This window comes from Papio anubis, chromosome 2, assembly GCF_008728515.1.
Source record: "Papio anubis isolate 15944 chromosome 2, Panubis1.0, whole genome shotgun sequence".
NCBI lineage: Eukaryota > Metazoa > Chordata > Mammalia > Primates > Cercopithecidae > Papio > Papio anubis.
Genome location: NC_044977.1, coordinates 100,096,203 through 100,114,998, shown reverse-complemented (window position 1 = coordinate 100,114,998; position 18,796 = coordinate 100,096,203). Strand labels below are relative to the sequence as shown.

General features: G+C 44.6%; 1 long non-coding RNA gene across 1 annotated transcript; it reads left to right on the top strand.

Moving 5' to 3' along the window:
• The first annotated feature begins 4,454 nt into the window (after positions 1-4,454).
• LOC116273787 lies at positions 4,455-18,164 on the top strand. The gene is made up of 3 exons (XR_004182188.1): positions 4,455-4,719; positions 6,737-6,945; positions 17,446-18,164. It is a non-coding gene; the product is annotated as an uncharacterized LOC116273787 (long non-coding RNA).
• The last annotated feature ends 632 nt before the right edge of the window (positions 18,165-18,796 follow it).

The following is an 18,796-nucleotide window of genomic DNA, read 5'->3' as shown; positions in this document are numbered from 1 at the left end:
GCTCTCCATTGCTGCTATTTAATAACTTTAAAAAATTGAGTAAATAGAGCAAAGGAATGAGCAGAATTAGGGCTGGGCTAATCATTATTCACGGATGATATTATCATCAACTTAATAAAAACAAAATAAGAGATTAAACTAAAAAACTGTTTATAGCAATATAAGATTGCAGTATGAGGGTGATATTTAAATATAGCAAAATCAATGATTTTTCCATGTCAGCAATAGTCACTTGTAAATCTTACTTTAAAAATCCCACTGAAAATAGGAATATAAATATAAAGGCCTTCAGGATAAACTCATCAAGAAACATACAGAAACAATATATAAGCTTTAGATAACAAAAATTCTACTGAGAGACATAAAAGAAAACATAAATAATTTAAGGGCCATACCAATTTGAGAGTGGGAAGACCCAGTTCTTATGTGTATCAGTAGTTTCATATTAATTGTTGAGTTACAATTCTGTTAACTGTATGTCAACATATTTTTAAAATCAAGAGAATACATATTCATAGGATGACAATAATCCTCAAATTAATTATTTGGTGCATTTCTTTTAACAATTGTATATTTTTAATATGGGTTTTAAAAATTGAGGTAATACATGTGTTTGATTAAAAAAATCAAATTATACAAAAAGACTTATAAAGAGAAACAATTCTTTCTTGCTTCATCCTTCCCATGGTGAGCCCCATTCTTCTGAGACAGACTGTTTTTTTCTTTTGAGATAGAGTTTCTGTCTCCCAGGCTGGAGTGCTGTGGCGCAGTCACAGCCACCGCAGCCTTGACTTTCTGGAGGCTGTGTTGTACACTGCCTCAGCACCCCCTCCACTGAGTAGCTGGGACCGCAGGCACATGCCCCCATGTCCAGCTAAATTTTGTATTTTTTGTAGAGACAGGGTTTTGCTGTGTTGGTCAGGCTGGTCTCGAACTCCTGGGCTCAAGCGATCTGCTTGCCTAGGCCTCCCTAAGCACTGGGATCACAGGCATGAGCCACCATGCCTGGCCCAGAGACAGTCTTTATTAACACTTTTAGCTATGTCTTTTGAGCATAACCTCCATATCTTTAAAATACATTTTGCCACAATTTATAGATTGATCAATTTTAGACATTAATTACTGACTTCTTCCTATGACAGATGAAGATTTAATTCTCTTCCACCACCTCTGCATCTCTCCATAATAGCTCAATATAATAATATCATTCTTCCCTTTTTCTATGGGTTACATTGGTTAGTTTTAGTGATTTGTTTATGGTTTTTTTTCTTATGAGGTCAATAAGAACATCTTCTGGCTCCTCATCTTGTAAGATGAAGGTGCTATCAGCCCTACAATCTCCTACCCCTTTCCGCTCTCATTATCTGCACTGAGATGTCTACGTTAAGGTGGAGGATGTTTTTATTGTGTTATTTGACCCTAAAGTCTTTTTGTTTGTTCTTGTTCAACTTTAAAAGTTGACAATTAGTAAATAGGGATTACACGGCTGTGACTACGGAATCATAATTCACTTTAGAGCCAACTAGTGCACTGTGAGGACAGTGCTTTTGCTGAACGGTTTTTTTTTTTGTTGTTTGTTTTTTGTTTTCTTCCTGGAGTTTAAAAAAAGACTTTTTCTTCTGTTTGTTTTTTTTTTTTCATTGTTTGCCTTTATTGTCTTTTTAAGTCTAAATTGTCATGAAAATGACACAAATCTCTCCGACTCCAGCCCCCAGTCTGCCTTCCGTCTCCTGTTTGGGCTGATTGCTCATATTCCCAAGACTTCCCTCCATACTTGCTGATGCCTGCCTCTCCTGGTCCCCACAGGCTGCCTCTACGCCCTTATTTTGTTGGGCCTTATATCCTCATGACTTTCTAAGAAAAGACAGATGGGAAATAATTTTTCTCACTTTCACATAACTAAAATTGACTTTATTCCACTCTAATACCGAATGGCTTTAACTTTCGTTGATGATCCTTGCCTGAATCCTTTACTTCATTTAGGGCTGCAAACGGGTGATTTTCTAATTCCTTGGTTTCTTCAATATTTATTAACTGGCATTCTTCTGTAAAGATGATTTTTTCATCATCAGTGAGGTGTAAACTATTACTCTTAAAAAGTGGGGAATTGCTTAATCCTTTTTTTTTTTTTCTTCCAATTTTCTGGGTAAGGAGCTCATGAAAGTGTCACAGGCCATTTTTTTTTTTTTTTTTTTTTTTTTTATGTCTAGTGAAGGTATGTGTGAAACAGAAAGCAAAAGTTGGGTTGCCCTCCTGTCGCGCTGACACATAAGCAATCCCCTGTGATGGATGGATTTCTTCCTATTTTGAAATCAAAAGGACAGGGAAGGTTGGAGGGTGCTGCACCAAACAAATTCAAATCCTAAACCCATGCTCAGCACAGGGGGAGGAAGAGGATAGACCTTACCTACTGGGAAGGCTTCCTGGCCAGCCTCTCTTGGCAGGAGAGGCAATGCACAGCAAATATCCTGGGCACAAACTCTACCCATTGTAATTCTGGTGTTTTAAATTTTCATGCCCCAGATGTTTTTAGAATAATTGCTGTGCCTAGTGAAGCTGTGCCTGCCTCCACAAAGGCGATCCCTTCCCTGAGCTTCCCACAAGCCCCATCCTCTCATGGGGCTTAAGTAAAGGAAAAATATCTCAAATGACTTCCCAGTCCTATTTGGTTAATCTGTTGTGCTACGATGAATACCCCTGGGTTTGGAGTTCATTGAAGCTTTGCAGTAAAACGAGAAAGGGAGGACATTTAAAAGGCTTCATAATCCTCTTGTCTCTTGAAGCAAAGATTGTAATTTCTGATTCAAAGGAAGCATAGCACAAACAATCTGCTTTGTTTTGTTTGTCCCAGGGGAAAACATATAACCAATACAACAATACAACCTCTGGTTCTGTTCTGGACCCTGTGCTAGGCAAGGCAGCCATGGAGATGGCAGATGTGGATGTGTAACCATATTGAGGGGGGTAGAGAGTCATTTCCCCGCAGTCCCTCAAGAGAGCGTTTCTGCAGGCAAAGAATTTCCCTATCAGGAAAGTGATGAGGTGGAACTGGGCAGAAGTCCTGTTCACAAAATGTCCTGTACAGTGTGGGCGCAAAATAGTTAGTCTATAAATATCACCCCCATGCCCACTCTGCCCCTGAGAAAGGCAGTCTCTACAATCTCCTCTAGCTCTGCAGTTCTGTGCCTCCATCTGCGAAATGGACTGATAGGGAGCAACAGGTGGAATGCTTTGAGTGGAAGTAGCTGGGAAAGTTCTGTGCTCACAGGCAGCGAGCTTAGGAGTGCCACTTATAAATGAGAAAAGCTCAGGAGAAGACTCTTGGCCCAGAACCTCCCATCCCTGCACATGTAAAGGGAAGCATTTCTTTCTTTTCTTGGGGAAGGAGGGAACTGGAAAGGCACAGCTGGGGGTGGTGGTTTGGAGTGACCACAGGGACTGCAGGCCTTCCAGATACTCTCCTGGAAGAGAAAGCAGAATCTAGAAGGCCTTATCTCCTTGCCCTCCATGGCTTCTGCTTCTGGAATTGAGTCTTTCCATGACTCCCACGTACTTTGCTATACACACACACACACATATGGCTCCCATGCCAGGCTTCCCATGGTTCCCACTTACTTTGCTATACACACACACACATATATGGCTCCCATGCCAGGCTTCCTATGGTTCCCACTTACTTTGCTATACACACACACACACATATATGGCTCCCATGCCAGGCTTCCCATGGTTCCCACTTACTTTGCTATATATATATGTTTTGTTTTGTTTTTGGAGACAGAGTCTCACTCTGTTGCCCAGGCTGGAGTGCAGTGGCAAAATCTCAGCTCACGGCAACCTCCGCCTCCCAGGTTCAAGCGATTCTCCTGCCTCAGCCTCCCAAGTATCTAGGACTACAGGGATGCACCACCACACCCAGCTAATTTTTTGTATTTTGGGGAGAAACGGGTTTCGCTATGTTGGCCAGACTAGTCTCGAACTCCTGAGCTCAGGCAATCCACCTCCTTCAGCCTCCCAAAGTGCTGGGATTAGAGGCAGGAGCCACCATGCCTGGCCCCATTTTGCTATTTTTTTTTTTTTTCCTTTCAAAGTGGAACTATTTTTTCCTAAGACTTGAATATTATTTTAAAAATTCCAACCCTACAGAGAAAGTTCAGGTCCTTCTATCTCATGGAGGAAACTACTGCTAACAGGCAGATATACTGTCATTCAGACTTAAAATATAAATATGTAGATATCTGAATAACTTACATTTTATTACATAAATGGAATGCCTTTGATTCTGCACCCCCCACAACATACATATACATTTCTCCCCATTGTTGGTGTAACCTGGTGTCCTTAACATCCCTCCAGGTCTGCCCACATTTAAACAGAATTTGATCCTCTGGAGTTTCAGAGCCCCTTTCCTCTTCCTGGCTGCTCCAAAGACTTGACATTCTGCTCCGTCTGGGACTCCCTGTGGAGTTATTGCTGACTTCTCACCCCAACACACTTCCCAGGAAGGAGAGTTGTGGATGGATATACCTATGTTTTGGCAAATATTTTCCCCTCCGGGGCACAAACCATGGTGACATTCTGAGAGAGAGAGAGAGAGAGAGAGAGAGAGAGAGAGAGAGAGAGAGAGAGAGAGAGAGAACATGCACAGCACCAAGACCCTGATTGTTTGGGGACGCTCACTATTCATGAAATGTGCTTCATGGTTCTCTCCCCAAGAAGGTAAGTCTGAGAAGCTCGCAAGGGGCCCTCTGCTCTGGCCTTTTTTCCCTCTTCCGCTTTTCATTTTTGATTAAAGCATAACTGAGATACAGTAACGTGCACACATCTTCTATTTACAACATTGTGTAAATAATATTGTAGCTGTCTGGTGTCAATTTTAGACTTAAGGGATTTTGATCTTTCAAGATTTCTACGTTTGGGATTATGGCCCAAACCTTCAGCCATCTGTGTAACCCTGTGTAACCTTCACCACGCAGATGAAGACCTGGACATTCCAGCAGGGTGCTTCCTCTTCCTGGCCTCCCTTCCCCCTGGCCCGCGTTGTAGAAGCTCCCAGGGTGCTTGTTAGGCCACCACTATCGGCTGGGCCACTCCATTTCCTACCCCCAGACATCACTTCCTTGCTTCCCCCAGCACCTTTTTCGAAGAAGTCACTACCCTGACAAAAACCAGCCCCTTTCCTTCAGCTTCTTGGTTCTTCCCAACTTCATTTTCCCTGCATCCTCACTTAGTCCTGGACCCAGACGCAGACCAAAGCTCTCAGCAGCACCCCCGCCTGCAGCCCTGACACAGTCTAGAAAGGGTTAAACCCAGGCAAGCACCAGCTCCACGCAGTTAATCCGGAATTCTCGGCACTGATCTCTGTGCCTGTCATTTGCATTTCTCTCCTTTGTGCAGGCTTTTCTTCCTCCCTTTTCCCGGGCCCAGGCGCCGGCATTAGCATACTGCGCCCCGCGCGCCGGCAGCAGGGGGCCCCCCGCTGTGTGACAGCCTGCGCAATCTGCAGGCGCCATCAATTTTTCAGCACTTTTCTCATTTCTCATTACCGTCAGGCCCATGCGGCTCCCCGCTCAACACCCTCCTCTGCCGGCCGGCCGCACTGCCGGCGAGCAGGCAGGCCAGGGGCTGTCACGTCCCTGCCGACCCTCCCGAGCATGCACTTGCTTGTTGAAACTCCCACCGTAATTAATCACGGTATTAATCCTGGCCAAGCCTGTCTTCCTGAATAATTATGTCAACACGCTTGGGTGCCTGTGCCCGACAGAAATTTTACCAACCTTGAGAACTAGACTATATCCCTGAAGCCAGGACTGCCATGGGGGCCTGGGCTCCTTGCCTGCCCCATGAGGCACACTCACAGCATGCACACACATACATGCACCTGGCCTGCTCTCGCACATGGACAGGCACACACACTGCACAGAACCATAGGCGTGAGAGAGGAGCAGAACGCTGGAACTCACGGTAGACGGCATTTCTTTTCAAACAAGCAAGCATGGCCACACAATGAAGTTATCTTTAGGTAGCCAAGTGGGTGGTTGTCATAGCGATGTGTGCATTATTAAGAGAGTGTTGTTCATCCTGGCAGCTAATCTCATAATGAGGTTGGCTCATTATCAGGTTGAGCCAAAGTTGGCTTTTGCTCTCCTTTTTTTTGCTGGAGCCTGGGGTCCAGCGAGGTCTCGATTCCAGCTCCAAGCTGGATCACGGATTCCCAGCATCTTTTATTTGGTTACCCCAGCTTCCTTCTATGCTCTTCTAGCGGGGCAGATAAAGGAGGACAGGACTGGGCGGGGCTCCTGGTGCCTTCACCTATCGTTTGTCCTGTAGCAGGGTGCCTGCTATAGTTTGTGAAACACTTAACAGCACTTGAGAACTATGTTGTCCCAGGCAACTAGGACATGTGAGATTAAACCGCAGATTGGCCTGCAGACAATCAGCTCCTCTGCTTTCCTTCTGCACCTGTTTCTTTTGCCCGCTCAGTTCCAGGAAACCAGCCGTTAGGACCAAATAGTACCTTTTGCATCATGATCACCATTTAATGGGGCTTCTTAATTCCCAGTGTTCACTGCAATTTTGTGATTTCCAAGATTCGTGAAAAGTCTACCTGTCACCTCAAGTTCAGGTGCCTGGTGGCCGTTTCACCGTATGACCAGATGTCCAGTTAATTTTAAATCAATTTGGAGATTGTTTGCCATTGCTTTCTTTGTCTGTCTCTATTTTTTTTTTTTTTTAGTAGGATGCTACAATGGTCTACTTGGCTCAAATTTAGATTTCATGCTGCCTGTAATATTCATTCTTGCCTCATGTTTTAAAAAATCAAGTTGCTTCTAATTTTCTCACTGTTTGGGCCAGCGGAGCATCCTCTACAGAAGGAAAGGAGAAAGCAAACAAAATAATCTGGTTCAAAGCTTCACCAGGGAGATGGTGGCCATTGCCTGAGAGGTGAGTCAGGAAAGGGAAATGGTTTGTACTTTTATCACTAAGTGTCCTGTTGCGGTGAGCAAAGATGTGCCCTCTCAGGGACAGCCCTTGGTGATGCTCCCAGCACTGCCCTTGCAGATGCCCCCAGCACTGCCCATCTTCAGTTCACCAGTTGCTCCAGAGCCTTCGGCAGTATTCTGCAGCCCAATGAAGGGATGGCATTTTGTGGTAGGTTTTCTTAAAGCACAGTCCACTAACATCACAGTCACTTGAGGGCTAATTAGAAATGCAGATTTTGGGGTCTCCTGACCAACTGTTCCTCTGCTAAGCATGATGGGCTTAGTTTTTTTTTTGATGAGCCTTTTTGGTTTGTTTCGCTTAGCAGTGTTTTTCCTTGTCCCTTTTCCTTTTTAAAAAGTAATATTAGGCTACTGTAAAGCTGGTTTAAACAATGAAAAGAGAAAATGGTTTCTAGTCCCCAGTCTGTCTCCTCAGGGACTCCTATACTTTTCTGTTTTTATTTTGTGTGTATCTTTCAGAGATATTCTTCACATGCATATGTATATAAATTCTTTTAAAACCCACAATGGCAGCTTCCTAAATATACTGTTCTGTCACTTGCTTTTTTTTTTTTTTTCCACTATCAATGTATCTTGGCTATGGTTTCATATCAGCATATTAAGATCTTCCTCATTTTTAAAAATGACTGCACAGTACACTTTGTATGGGAGGTAGTGTGTTTTATGGGTTTTGAATAAAGCTGGTGTCTGCTCCTAATCAGGTACCTTTCTCTCCTCAGGCTTTAAGAATATGGTCTCATAAATCTGCAACAACCCTTCGGAAAAGAGATACTTTTTTTTTTTTGCCCTATTTTAACCATAGGATAGCCTATCTTGGGTTGGGTTCACCAGAGGTAGAAGCTGAGACCAGGATTCCAAGTGGTGTAAACTGGAAGGTGATCATAGGAAACACCTGCAAGTGAGACAGGTGGGAAGGAGGTCATTAAAGGGGGTGTAATCAAGCAGGTTACCACTGTGGGCAACTGGGGCTTAATTTTTCAAGGGCCACTCCAAGGCAGTGCAGAGCATGCCTTGGGGTTATTGCACCTGAAGTGTGGGGAAGCTGGCCACTGGTGACTGACAGGTTGCTCGTGGGAGTGGGGGTGCTAAATTCCCCTACCATTTCTGGCCTGCCTCCCAGGGCATGGGGAAGAAAATCCTTAGCCCAAGAGATGCAGGTGCCAGTAGCTGGAAGTTGGGCAGTGCACTGAAATGGTAAGGGCAAGGGGTATGCCTGTCATACCAACAGCAGTCACCACACAGCTGGAGGCTAGAGCTTCTAGATTCATCTATATACTTAAGAAGAGCAAGGGACGTGGATGTGGTGCCAGAAACACAGACTGTTTTCCTAGCTCTTCTCTTATTGGTGACCTTGGGTGAGTTGAGTCATTCAAGCTTTTGGAGCTTAACTTTCCCCATCTGGAATATGGGGCTAGTGGCACTCACCTCTCAGGATAGCGTTGTGGACTAAATGAGGATTTCCAGTTTTGCAGAAAAGATTTCAGAGTCCTGAGTGCTAGTGATTACTGCTACCATGTAGCAGCCAAACCCCAGGAAAGAAGGCCATTGACATCCTTCAGAACCTGCCCAAGATCACCACATTTGGTGAGATCAGAGCGCCCTTTCCCTGCACTCATGCAAATTATTTTCCAAAAATGCCAGAAGTCAAATTCAAACCAATCTAAATGACACGAGTATGCCAAGAAGAGTAGGACAATGCTTCCAGGGACATTCCTTCCATCAGGAGCACAGCAGACAGACCCTTTAATTCTGCAGTAGCAGGAACACCGTGTTGCTTTTCAGAAACAGCCTAGATTTTAGAGTCAGAAAGATTCTTCAGAGTCTCGCTGTATCGCTCATCCAGGCTGTAGTGCAGTGGCACGATCACAGCTCACTGCAACCTCCGCCTCCCAGGTTCAAGCGATTCTCCTGCCTCAGCCTCCTTTGTAGCTAAGACTACAGGTGTGTGCCACCACTCTCAGTTAATATTTGTATTTTTAGTAGAGATGAGGTTTCACCATGTTGGCCAGGCTGGTCTCAAACTCCTGACCTCAAGCAATCCACTTGCCTCTGCCTCCCAAAGTGCTGGGATTACAGACGTGAGCCACCACACTCGGCCAGAAAGATTCTTAAAGCTTGGTTGGTTCATCTGTTTCAAGCATTTTTAGCCTTCAAATTCATTGTTTTTTCTGTGTGTGTGTGTGTTTTTTTTTTTTTTTTTTTTGACGGAGTCTTGCTCTGTCTCCAGGCTGGAGTGCAATGGTGCGTTCTTGGCTCACTGCAACCTCTGCCTCCTGGGTTCAAGGGATTCTCCTGCCTCAGCCTCCCGAGTAGCTGGGACTACAGGTGCGTGCCACCATGCCCGGCTAATTTTTGTACTTTTAATAGAGACAGGGTTTCACCATGTTGGCCAGGATGGTCTCAATCTCCTGACCATGTGATCTGCCCACCTCAGCCTCCCAAAATGCTGGGATTACAGACGTGACTCACTGTGCCAGGCCCAAATTCATTCTTTAAAGAGAATGGTACTCAGAATCTTTGTCTAACAAAAGTGGAAGGCTCCTCAGGTATGATTTAGTGGGGATCCAGGCCCTCTCTCAGATCCTGCCACACCCACCTCCTCCTTTGTCCATACCAGCAGGCCTTAGGCTCCCCTAGGCTCTGCAGGTGCTGTTTAAAAAACAACTTGTCTGGTGCATCCCTTTTCAATGAACAGAAGGAGAGATAGGGCCATGGTGACTCCATGCTGCGGCCTCTTCAAATGGGTGCAGGGAACCCAGGCCAAGGCACTTTGGTAGGGTAAAAAACCCTTGTCAGAGCTGTAAGACCCCATCTTGGAGAGGATGAAAATGGTGGTGACCTCCACCCCACTGCTCTGATTTTGTGCTTTAAGGATAGATTTTTGTGTCCTTTTGCCTCTGATCCCCTTTAACCCCTCTCCTAAGCTTCCAGTCTGGCCCCAGAAGCTTGTCAACTCATTTGCTGTCTAGCTGAGCATACTCCTTCCCCCATTACCCTTTGCTCTCTGGCACATAGACCAACAGAGATTCCTGCTTCCTACCTGGCCCGGAGGCATTGTCCTGCTGGGCTCATCTCCCTCCTGCCTAGCCTTCTGCTTAGGAGAGGGGGCAAGATGCCCAGAGAGATGAGGTGACTCACCTAGTGTAGCCAAGCTGGTGCAGAGCTCTTTGGATCACATGTGATTCTCAGAAGTTTTTAAGCCACTCTTTTCAGGCATCTTCTGTTTTGCCTTTCTTCTTACCCAGATTAGCCTCTTCTAAGGAGGCCCCGTCTCCACTCTAGCAGTCAGCCAAATGGCACTGGAGAAGGTCAGATTCCTGATTACTAATGAGCATATCCTTTCTCCAGGAAGGAACAGTTGGAAATGGAGTTGGATGTTGTCATGTGGGTTGGCAAGAACAACACTGATCTTTCTGTTGTAACTGTCATTTCCTGGCAGGTGGATGTCTGGAGCCTCAGTTTTCTCGTCTGTGAAATTGGCACTGTGACACCTTCCCTCTTGAGTTGCTTTGAATATTACATAGAATGACATATGTGAAAGGACTTTGGAAATAGGAAAGGCTGCAGAACTGGAAGAGATTGTTTTATTATTGTACTTTGTTGATGGCTGTGGAGGTATGACTTCGCGAAGGCTGAACGCCAGCCTCATAGGGAGCCTGGTATGGCGGGCTGAATGCACCTGCTTCTTCAGGGAACCTCACTCTGCCTGGTAATAGCTGTTTCTTCGCATGCCCACCAGCAATGCGGCTGGGAGTTGGTGGATGGGGAATGGGAGTCCAATGACCCACTGAAAAACAGGCTTCCCATGCTGCAGTGGAAAGATTCTGAGTATGTCCTACTAGGTATCTTAGAGGTTCCCTGGCAGGATCAGGTCCCAGTAACCTGCTTATTAATGTGTGCTTTACTGGCTTTTCTCCCTTCCCTGCCTCACTTTCCCCCTTTCCCTCATCCCTATTTCCTGGGGGTCTCCTCCCAAATAAACTACCTGCATCCAAGTCCTTGTTTCACAGACTGGTTTCAGTGGAACCCAAACTAAGATGCACAGCCACTTGGGCAGCAGTGGGAAGAGGACTGAGAGAGGATGTAGAAAGATCATAGAAGGTTAAGACCCCCATAAATGAGAGGGAAGCAGGGCAGCAGAGACTAGAGATCCTGGTTAAAAGGCCCAGGAAGGCTATAGGACCCCTAGAACTACCTAACCCCTGCTGACTCGACCCCATCTGGACCTAAGGCTTCCAGCCCTGGCAGCTTGTCTTCAGAGTGTTCTCTGCCTAAGTGCACTGCTAGGCTCACCTATGTTCAGGTGTGGTGGGGACAGAGCACACAGGTGTTTAATGCCACAGCAGAGGTTCAACATCTCAATTCAGTGCATGCCTGCTGAGCACTGTGCCACGTGGAGCCTTTGAGGCTGTGCCTCTCAGGCATTGGGGAATTCAGGCAGTGGCATAGGCATGGACACACATGGCACATTTAGGGACAGCAGGCATTCCCTGACTCAAGTGTGGCTGGCCACAGGGAGGGATGGTTGGGTAAGACAGCATCAGGAAGATGAGGCTGGTCAAGAAAATTGGGGGCAGGTTGTAAAGGGTCAAGTGTGGGGCTGAGAAGTTCAGACTTTATCCTGAGGGTAGTTGATGAAAGTTTTAATCAGAGAAGGACAAGTTTAGGGTGTCACACTCATTTTTTGAGGTTTCTTCTTGTGTCAGCTACCCTATAAACCACTGATTCCTGGCTGTCCTGAGAACCTCTGGACTTTCACTCTGGCTTCCTAACCTCCTTTATGACCAGATCTTCCCAAGGCTACTTATGCTAGTCTCTTTTGGTCATATCCTACCTTGTCAAATAGAGAACCTAGGCCCATTTCTTTTCCCATGGAGTTTTTGGGAGTCAGGAAGACCTGAATTCTAATTCCAAGGCTACCAATTTCTGGCCGTGTAACTTCAATATATACATCCATATATATATATATATATACAGTATATATATATATAAACACTTTTATTTTAGGTTCAGAGGTACATGTGCAGATTTGTTAAATTGATAAACCGTGTCATGGGAGTTTGTTGTACAGATTATTTTGTCACCCAGGTACTAAGCCCAGCACCCAGTAGTTATTTTTTCTGATCCTCTCTCTCCTTCCACCATCCACTCTCAAGTAGGTCCCAGTGTCTGTTGTCCCCCTCTTTGTGTCCATGAGTTCTCATCATTTAGCTCCCACTAAATGTGTGAATATGTAGTATTTGATTTTCTGTTCCGGTGTTAGTTTGCTAAGGATAATGGCCCCCAGCTCCGTTCATGTTCCTGCAAAAGACATGATCTCATTCTTTTTAATGGCTGCATAGTATTCCATGATGTACACATACCACATTTTTTAAATCCAATCTGTCGTTGATGGACATTTAGGTTGATTCCATCTCTTTGCTATTGTGAATAATGCTGTAATGAATATTCACGTGCATGTGTCTTTACGGTAGAATGATTTCTATTCCTCTGCACATATACCCAGTAATGGGATTGCTGGGTTGAATGGTAGTTCTATTTTTAGCTCTTTGAGGAATTGCCACACTGCTTTCCACCAATGGTTGAACTAATTTACACTCCCACCAACAGTGTATAAATGTGTCCTTTTCTCCGCCACCTCACCAGCATCTGTTATTTTTTTACTTTTTAATAATAGCCATTCTGATTCTACAGTGATGGTATCTCACTGTAGTTTTGATTTGCATTTCTTTAATGAACAGTGATATTGAGAAAAATATGCTTGTTGGCTGCATGTATGTCTTCTCTTGAAAAGTGTTTGTTCATGTTCTTTGCCCACTTTTTAATGGGGTTGTTTGTTTTTTGCTTGTAAATCTGTTTAAGTTTCTCATAAATGCTGGATATTAGACCTTTGTCAGATGCATAGTTTGCAAATATTTTCTCCCATTCTGTAGTTAACGAATATTTTTAATCCCTCTGAGTCTTTTTTTCTCATCTATAAAAAAATCATGTCTGTGATGATTAAGTAAAATAATTCCTAGGCGTAGATCACAGATTTTATCCTCCTTAACAGGTATTAAATTTCACTAATACTTTAAAAATATTCACAGTGTGGGAGATACCAGGATCATTAACGCACATTTTCTGTTTTCTGGCAGCCCAGCACCTCATGGGAAGGTCTGGCTTGTAGTTTAACTGATGGTGTATAGTAGGTGCTCAGTTGTCTGTTTGTTCCTTTGTCTCTTCTTGATCACCCCATTCCTCTCTGGCTCCCACATGTGGTTCAAAACCTGAACACACCCATGGGCCTGCTCCTCTTCTGACTCACAAGAGAAATGAATTGGCTGGCAGGAGACCAGTGTCCACCTGATGAAGCAATAAACCATGTGGCATGTAGATGTTGTCTGTAAACAGTTTCCCTTCATTATCTCCTTACTCCAAGCCCTTGTCTTTGAGTACCACGTCATCCCTTGGTGCTGACACACACAAACCAAAACCGGTCTCCCTAGCAATTGAATCACAGCCAGTGGTGGTCTGATCACACCTTCTGGTTGGCAACTATGCACAATTCCTCATTTTATTTCTGCTGCAGGACAGGTTGGCTACTGGCAGCTTTTTGGAACTAGAAACATGATTTTGCTCCTTAAAGGATGAAAAAAGGCACACACTGGGCTTCTTTGTGTTGGTTCTTTTGTATCTCCATTCCCTGTCCCTGCATGGATTATTTTGGTGCATGCTGCAGACATGCTTTTGGAACTTGAATCCCGAGCAAGTGAGAGGACTGATTGGATGCTGCCCAAGGCTCTGCATGACAAACCTTGCACAAACACAATGTGTGGTTACCACTGATGGGGAGGATCATCAGCTAGCTGGGACGTAGGGAAAGATCAGGTGGCAAAGGTGTTTCAGGTGCAGGTGTGTCTTGCCCAGGGTGCCCACCTCAGCAAGTGATAACAAAGGCTAGAGTTACAGTGCTAGGCCCTGGGCTTAGATTGGGGAGACAAGGACAGGATGATCACAACAGACATTCCTGTTTAAAAAGGGGAGGAACAACAGGGACATAATAGTCACTGATCCATAGTAATTCTGAAATCTCACAATAAAGAAAAAGAGATGGGGAGAGAGAAAGCCTCATTTCTTTAAATAGGAGGGTGATGAATATGTATAGAAAAGGGGGAAAATGACTACATTTTCTCTTCCTGAATCTTCTGGGCAGACCCAACTTGCCAACTAAGGTGATGTCATCAGTTGTGGCATCACAACACTTCTAACAGTGTCCCAATCTGGCAGGAGCTGTCATTGAAAACAATCGCTGGGGTTTGGCAAAGTGAGGTAGGTGGGGGCTCTACCCTCAGCAGCGACCAGCAGAGTTAAAAATGGTTCGACCCAGGCATTACTAGGAAAACTGGTAAACTAAAATCAAATGTGCATTGTTGCTTCTCCACCAACTCCAACGTGGGTTCTGTGTGGTACATGGATGTCAATGAAGTGATTATTTTATACCATATTTATCTGACATTGCCTGGTGCTTGTGGGTTGGTACAAGTGACTATTCCCAGGGAGAGCAGTAAAAAGGCATAAACAGCATTATGGAAAAGGGAGAAAGGACAAGAAGGCACATAGGGAAGGGACCCACTGGAATATGGGGGATGGGGATAGGAATCTCTGATTCTCCCTAAGAGCTCAAGGGGTGTGTGTGTGTGTGTTTGTCTATGTGTGTGTTTTGTGCTTGTCTGTATGCGTATGTGTCTCTGCAGGCATATATGCCTGTGTGTGTGTGTGCGTGTGTGTGTAAGCATCAAGAAATAGCAAAAAGAGAAGTTCTGTTGTTGAAGGAGACATTCCAGAGTGAAGTCATGGATAAGGCCCGTGTGGGGAAGGTGGGAGGCAGGACATAGGGTCTAGGCAGGCTAAGGGAGCAATGCAAAGAGAAGGAAATGAGGTGGACCTGTGAGATAGAACAGGGTTTTTTTTGTTTGTTTGTTTGTTTGTTTTTTCAAGATAAAAAATAAGCCAGGGACAACTATAGTCTAATTCAGTCTTTCTGGGCTGGGGCACTTGTGTGGGAATCAGTAGGCAAGGATCTGTGTGCTCCCCCAGGCTAGGCTGGGTGGACCCAAAGGAGTGCCTCACTTCTATGTTCTTCCTATCTTGAATGGAGAGGTGATGCTTGCAGCTGCTGCAACCATATCTTGATCAAGAGACAATAAATCACCAGTTTAAGTAGGGCATAGGGAAAATAAAGTAGAAAGATATCCAAAAAATGCAACTTGGGGGCATCAATGAGCCCCGAACTGCTACCTTAGATTACCACGCCTCCCCCTGTTTTTGCGTTTCTCTTCTGACATCAAGAAATGATAACACCAGCCCAGAATAGGAGACATCTGGAGGATGTCCAATTGGTTAAGAAAACCTGGGATCTCACACTAGGACCACAATGCACTATGGATTATTTTTATATGTTGCATAAATATGGAAGGATAATTTTTTAAAAATGTAAACCGATGTTTATATTTTTAGTTCCCTCATTTTTACCGTAGTGTCTCTCCTGCCCCCCTACTTTTCAAGAAACTAGGAGGCCATCCTGAGATAATTGTTTCAGGAGAAAAAGTGACAGTCAGAAAGCAAAATGTAGCCTGCAAGTTTCTTCCTGACTTTGGGCCCTGAAACTGGAGCTCTCAGAAGAGGAAAAGGACTGTGGGCATAGACAGAATGCTTAGGAGACATACCACGAAGGAGAGTAGAGTGTTTGAGGAGAAGAGGCTTCTCCCAGGGCTGGGGAGGAGGAGAGCCAGACAGAAAGTATGAAAGCACAGGTTCCTGTGGCCCTAGAGAGAGAGATTCCAGTTGTAGCTGCTCAATTAATGGAGCATCAGGGAGGCAGCTGAAGCCTACACAGGCTGGTAAGATCTGAGAGTGGAGTTCCATGCTGTTTCCTCTGTGGAGTCCTGGGGAGGTGGGGATGGCCCTGTGGCATGTGGAGACAGCCTGATAGAGAGATTCTGTTGTCCTCCCCACTCCATGTAGCACGGCATAGAAATAGGGAATAGCAACAGGTTTGGGGGCCTGAGGAAGTTATAAGACAGGAACAAGGAACAACTCAAAAAACAACTTACACAGACTGGTGAATGGGGACAATGGGATAAGGACTTCTTATCTGATACCTAAGGGGTCAGGTGACTTGCTGATCAGTTGTTCAGTCCCATCCTGCCCTTGCTATGCCGTGGCCCTCTGGATGGTCTTAGGAATTTAAACTGTGCTAGTTACAGTTTCCCTGAAAGCAGAGCCTGAGAGAAGCATTCATGTGCAAGTAGTTTATTTGGGAGGAGTTCCCAGGAGGATTTCCAAGCAGGAGTCAGGGAGTGGGACGAGGGATTGAGAGAAGGAGGAAAAGTCAATAAAGGAGGCATTTATGAGGAAATTATCACTGTGGGCAACTGGGGCTCAGTTTCTCTGGGAACCCTCTGAGGAATGAGCCTCAAAATTGTCCTCCCAGAGAATAAGGAGGCTAGGATACATTGTCACTGAGGCAGCAAAGCACGGATGCATGGCAGCATGTGCTTGACTTAGGTGCAAGCAGCATGCCTATCTTCCATAACTGGGCTGAAACCAAATGCTTGAGGGGCCTTGGTGTGGAGCATCCCAAGTGCCTATTGCACAACCCTGGGAAGGGCAGAGTCAAGCAATTGCCTGAGTTTGTTATCATCACCCTGGTGGAATGAGCTTGAAAGAGAAATTAAGTGGGGTAATAGAAAACTAAAGAAAGTTATATTTGTGACACATCTGTGTTTCTAAGTTGAGATTTTATGTTTGTTTTATATAAAATATTAAGACTAATGTCAGTTCCATATAATGGGATGAATATAAATTTTAGAGTCAGACTAGCATTGGAGTTGAATTCGGATTCTGTCACTTACTAGCTGGGTGACTGTGGGTTTATCATGTCACCTTTCTGATTTCTGATCCTGCATGTGTCAAACCAAGAATGGTGACACCTACCTCAAAAGGTTGCTGAGGGGTTAAAAACAGTGACTCATGTGAAAGCCCCATTGATGAGTTCTTCATATGCATCATTTTACTAAACCTCAGTTAGTTTCCTTTATATGGTGTTGGTCCACTTATTATTAAGAGAATACTGTCATTCAAAAAGTTCTTAGTAAAGCTATTCCTTCTGTTGTGAACAGATTTAAGTGGGTTGAACCCAGGTGTCATTGTCCTCAGGGCCTTGGAGCCTAGGACAGCCGTACCTGGAAAGTAGGCCACTCAGAGACTAGCATTTTGTTCTTTTTCTCTCCAAGCACGACACATATTGCACATGGACTCATTTTCCTAAATGATCTTTGCAAATTAAGCATCTTACTTTGCTACTTGTTTTTGGGTTGGAAGCAGTATAGTAGAAAAATTCTCTTTCTCCTTTCCAATATCTCCTACTACAAGTCACTAAAGTCTGAATGTTTTTCAGTTCATTGCCACAAGTGGTGAGAAATGCACCTGTATTTGCAAAAGCCAAATTGACTACAGCTTGATACAGCTTCAATGGAGGATATGCAAAGCAGTGAGGTAGCAGCGCTGCCTGGTGCACAGTCATTCTTGAAAACCAACGGACTCAGTGGAGACTCCTGCAGACAAAATGTCTGCCCTCCTCACAGGACTGCACTGGAGCACATTGCAGTACTCTGAGCTTGAAGGAAGGTATGGACTGTGGAGCACATGACACTGCTCTAGACTTCCTTGTTCCCCGAGGTTCCCAGCAGAATGGTCTTTGCTGCAGTGGACAGCAGCCACTTTGGGAACCCCAGATTAACATTTCAGTATCTGAGCACACTTAGAATCCTCAGTGGCCCCTCTTCACTCACGTTGCAAGCCTCAGGCATGCTATAGAAAGTCCTGAAGGCTCATCTCCTAAACCTGGCTAGGCATTTGATATGGTTTGGCTCTGTATCCCCACCTAAATCTCATCTGGAATTGTAATCCCTATGTGCCAAGGGAGTTGATTGGATCATGGGCACAGTTTTCCCTGTGCTATTCTCCTGACAGAGTTCTCATGAGATCTGGTTGTTTGATAAGTGTATGGCTCTTCCCTAACTTCCCCCTCTTTCTGCCTTATGAAGTAGGTGCTTGCTTCTCCTTCACCTTCCACCATGATTATAAGTTTCCTGAGGCCTCCTCAGCCATACAAACTGTGAATCAATTGAACCTCTTTTATTTATAAATTACCAAGTATCTTTATAGCACTGTGAAAATGGACTAATACAGAGAATTGGTACCTGGGGCACTGCTATAAAGATACCTACAAATGTGGAAGCAACTTTGGAACTGGGTAACAGGCAGAGGTCAGAATGGTTTGAAGGGCTCAGAAGAAGATAGGAAGATGTGGGAAAGTTTAGAACTTCCTAGAGACTTGTTGAATGGTTTTGACCGAAATACTGATAGTGGTATGCATAATGAAGTCCAGGCCAAGGTGGTCTCAGATGGAGATGAAGAACTTATTGGGAACTGAAGCAAAAGTGACTCATGCTATGCTTTAGCAAAGAGACTGGTGGCATTTTGCCCCTGCCATAGAGATCTGTAGAACTTTGAACTTGAGAGAGATGACTTAGGGGATCTGGCATATGAAATTCCTAAGGAACAAAGCATTCAAGATATGACCTGGCTTTTCCTGAAAGTATACAGTTATATGTGCTCACAAAGAGATGGTTTGAAATGGTAACTTATGTTTAAAAGGGAAGCAGAGCAAAAAAGTTTGGAAAATTTGTAGCCTGACCTTGTGGTAGAAAAGAAAAACCATTTTCTTGGGAGAAATTCAAGTCTGC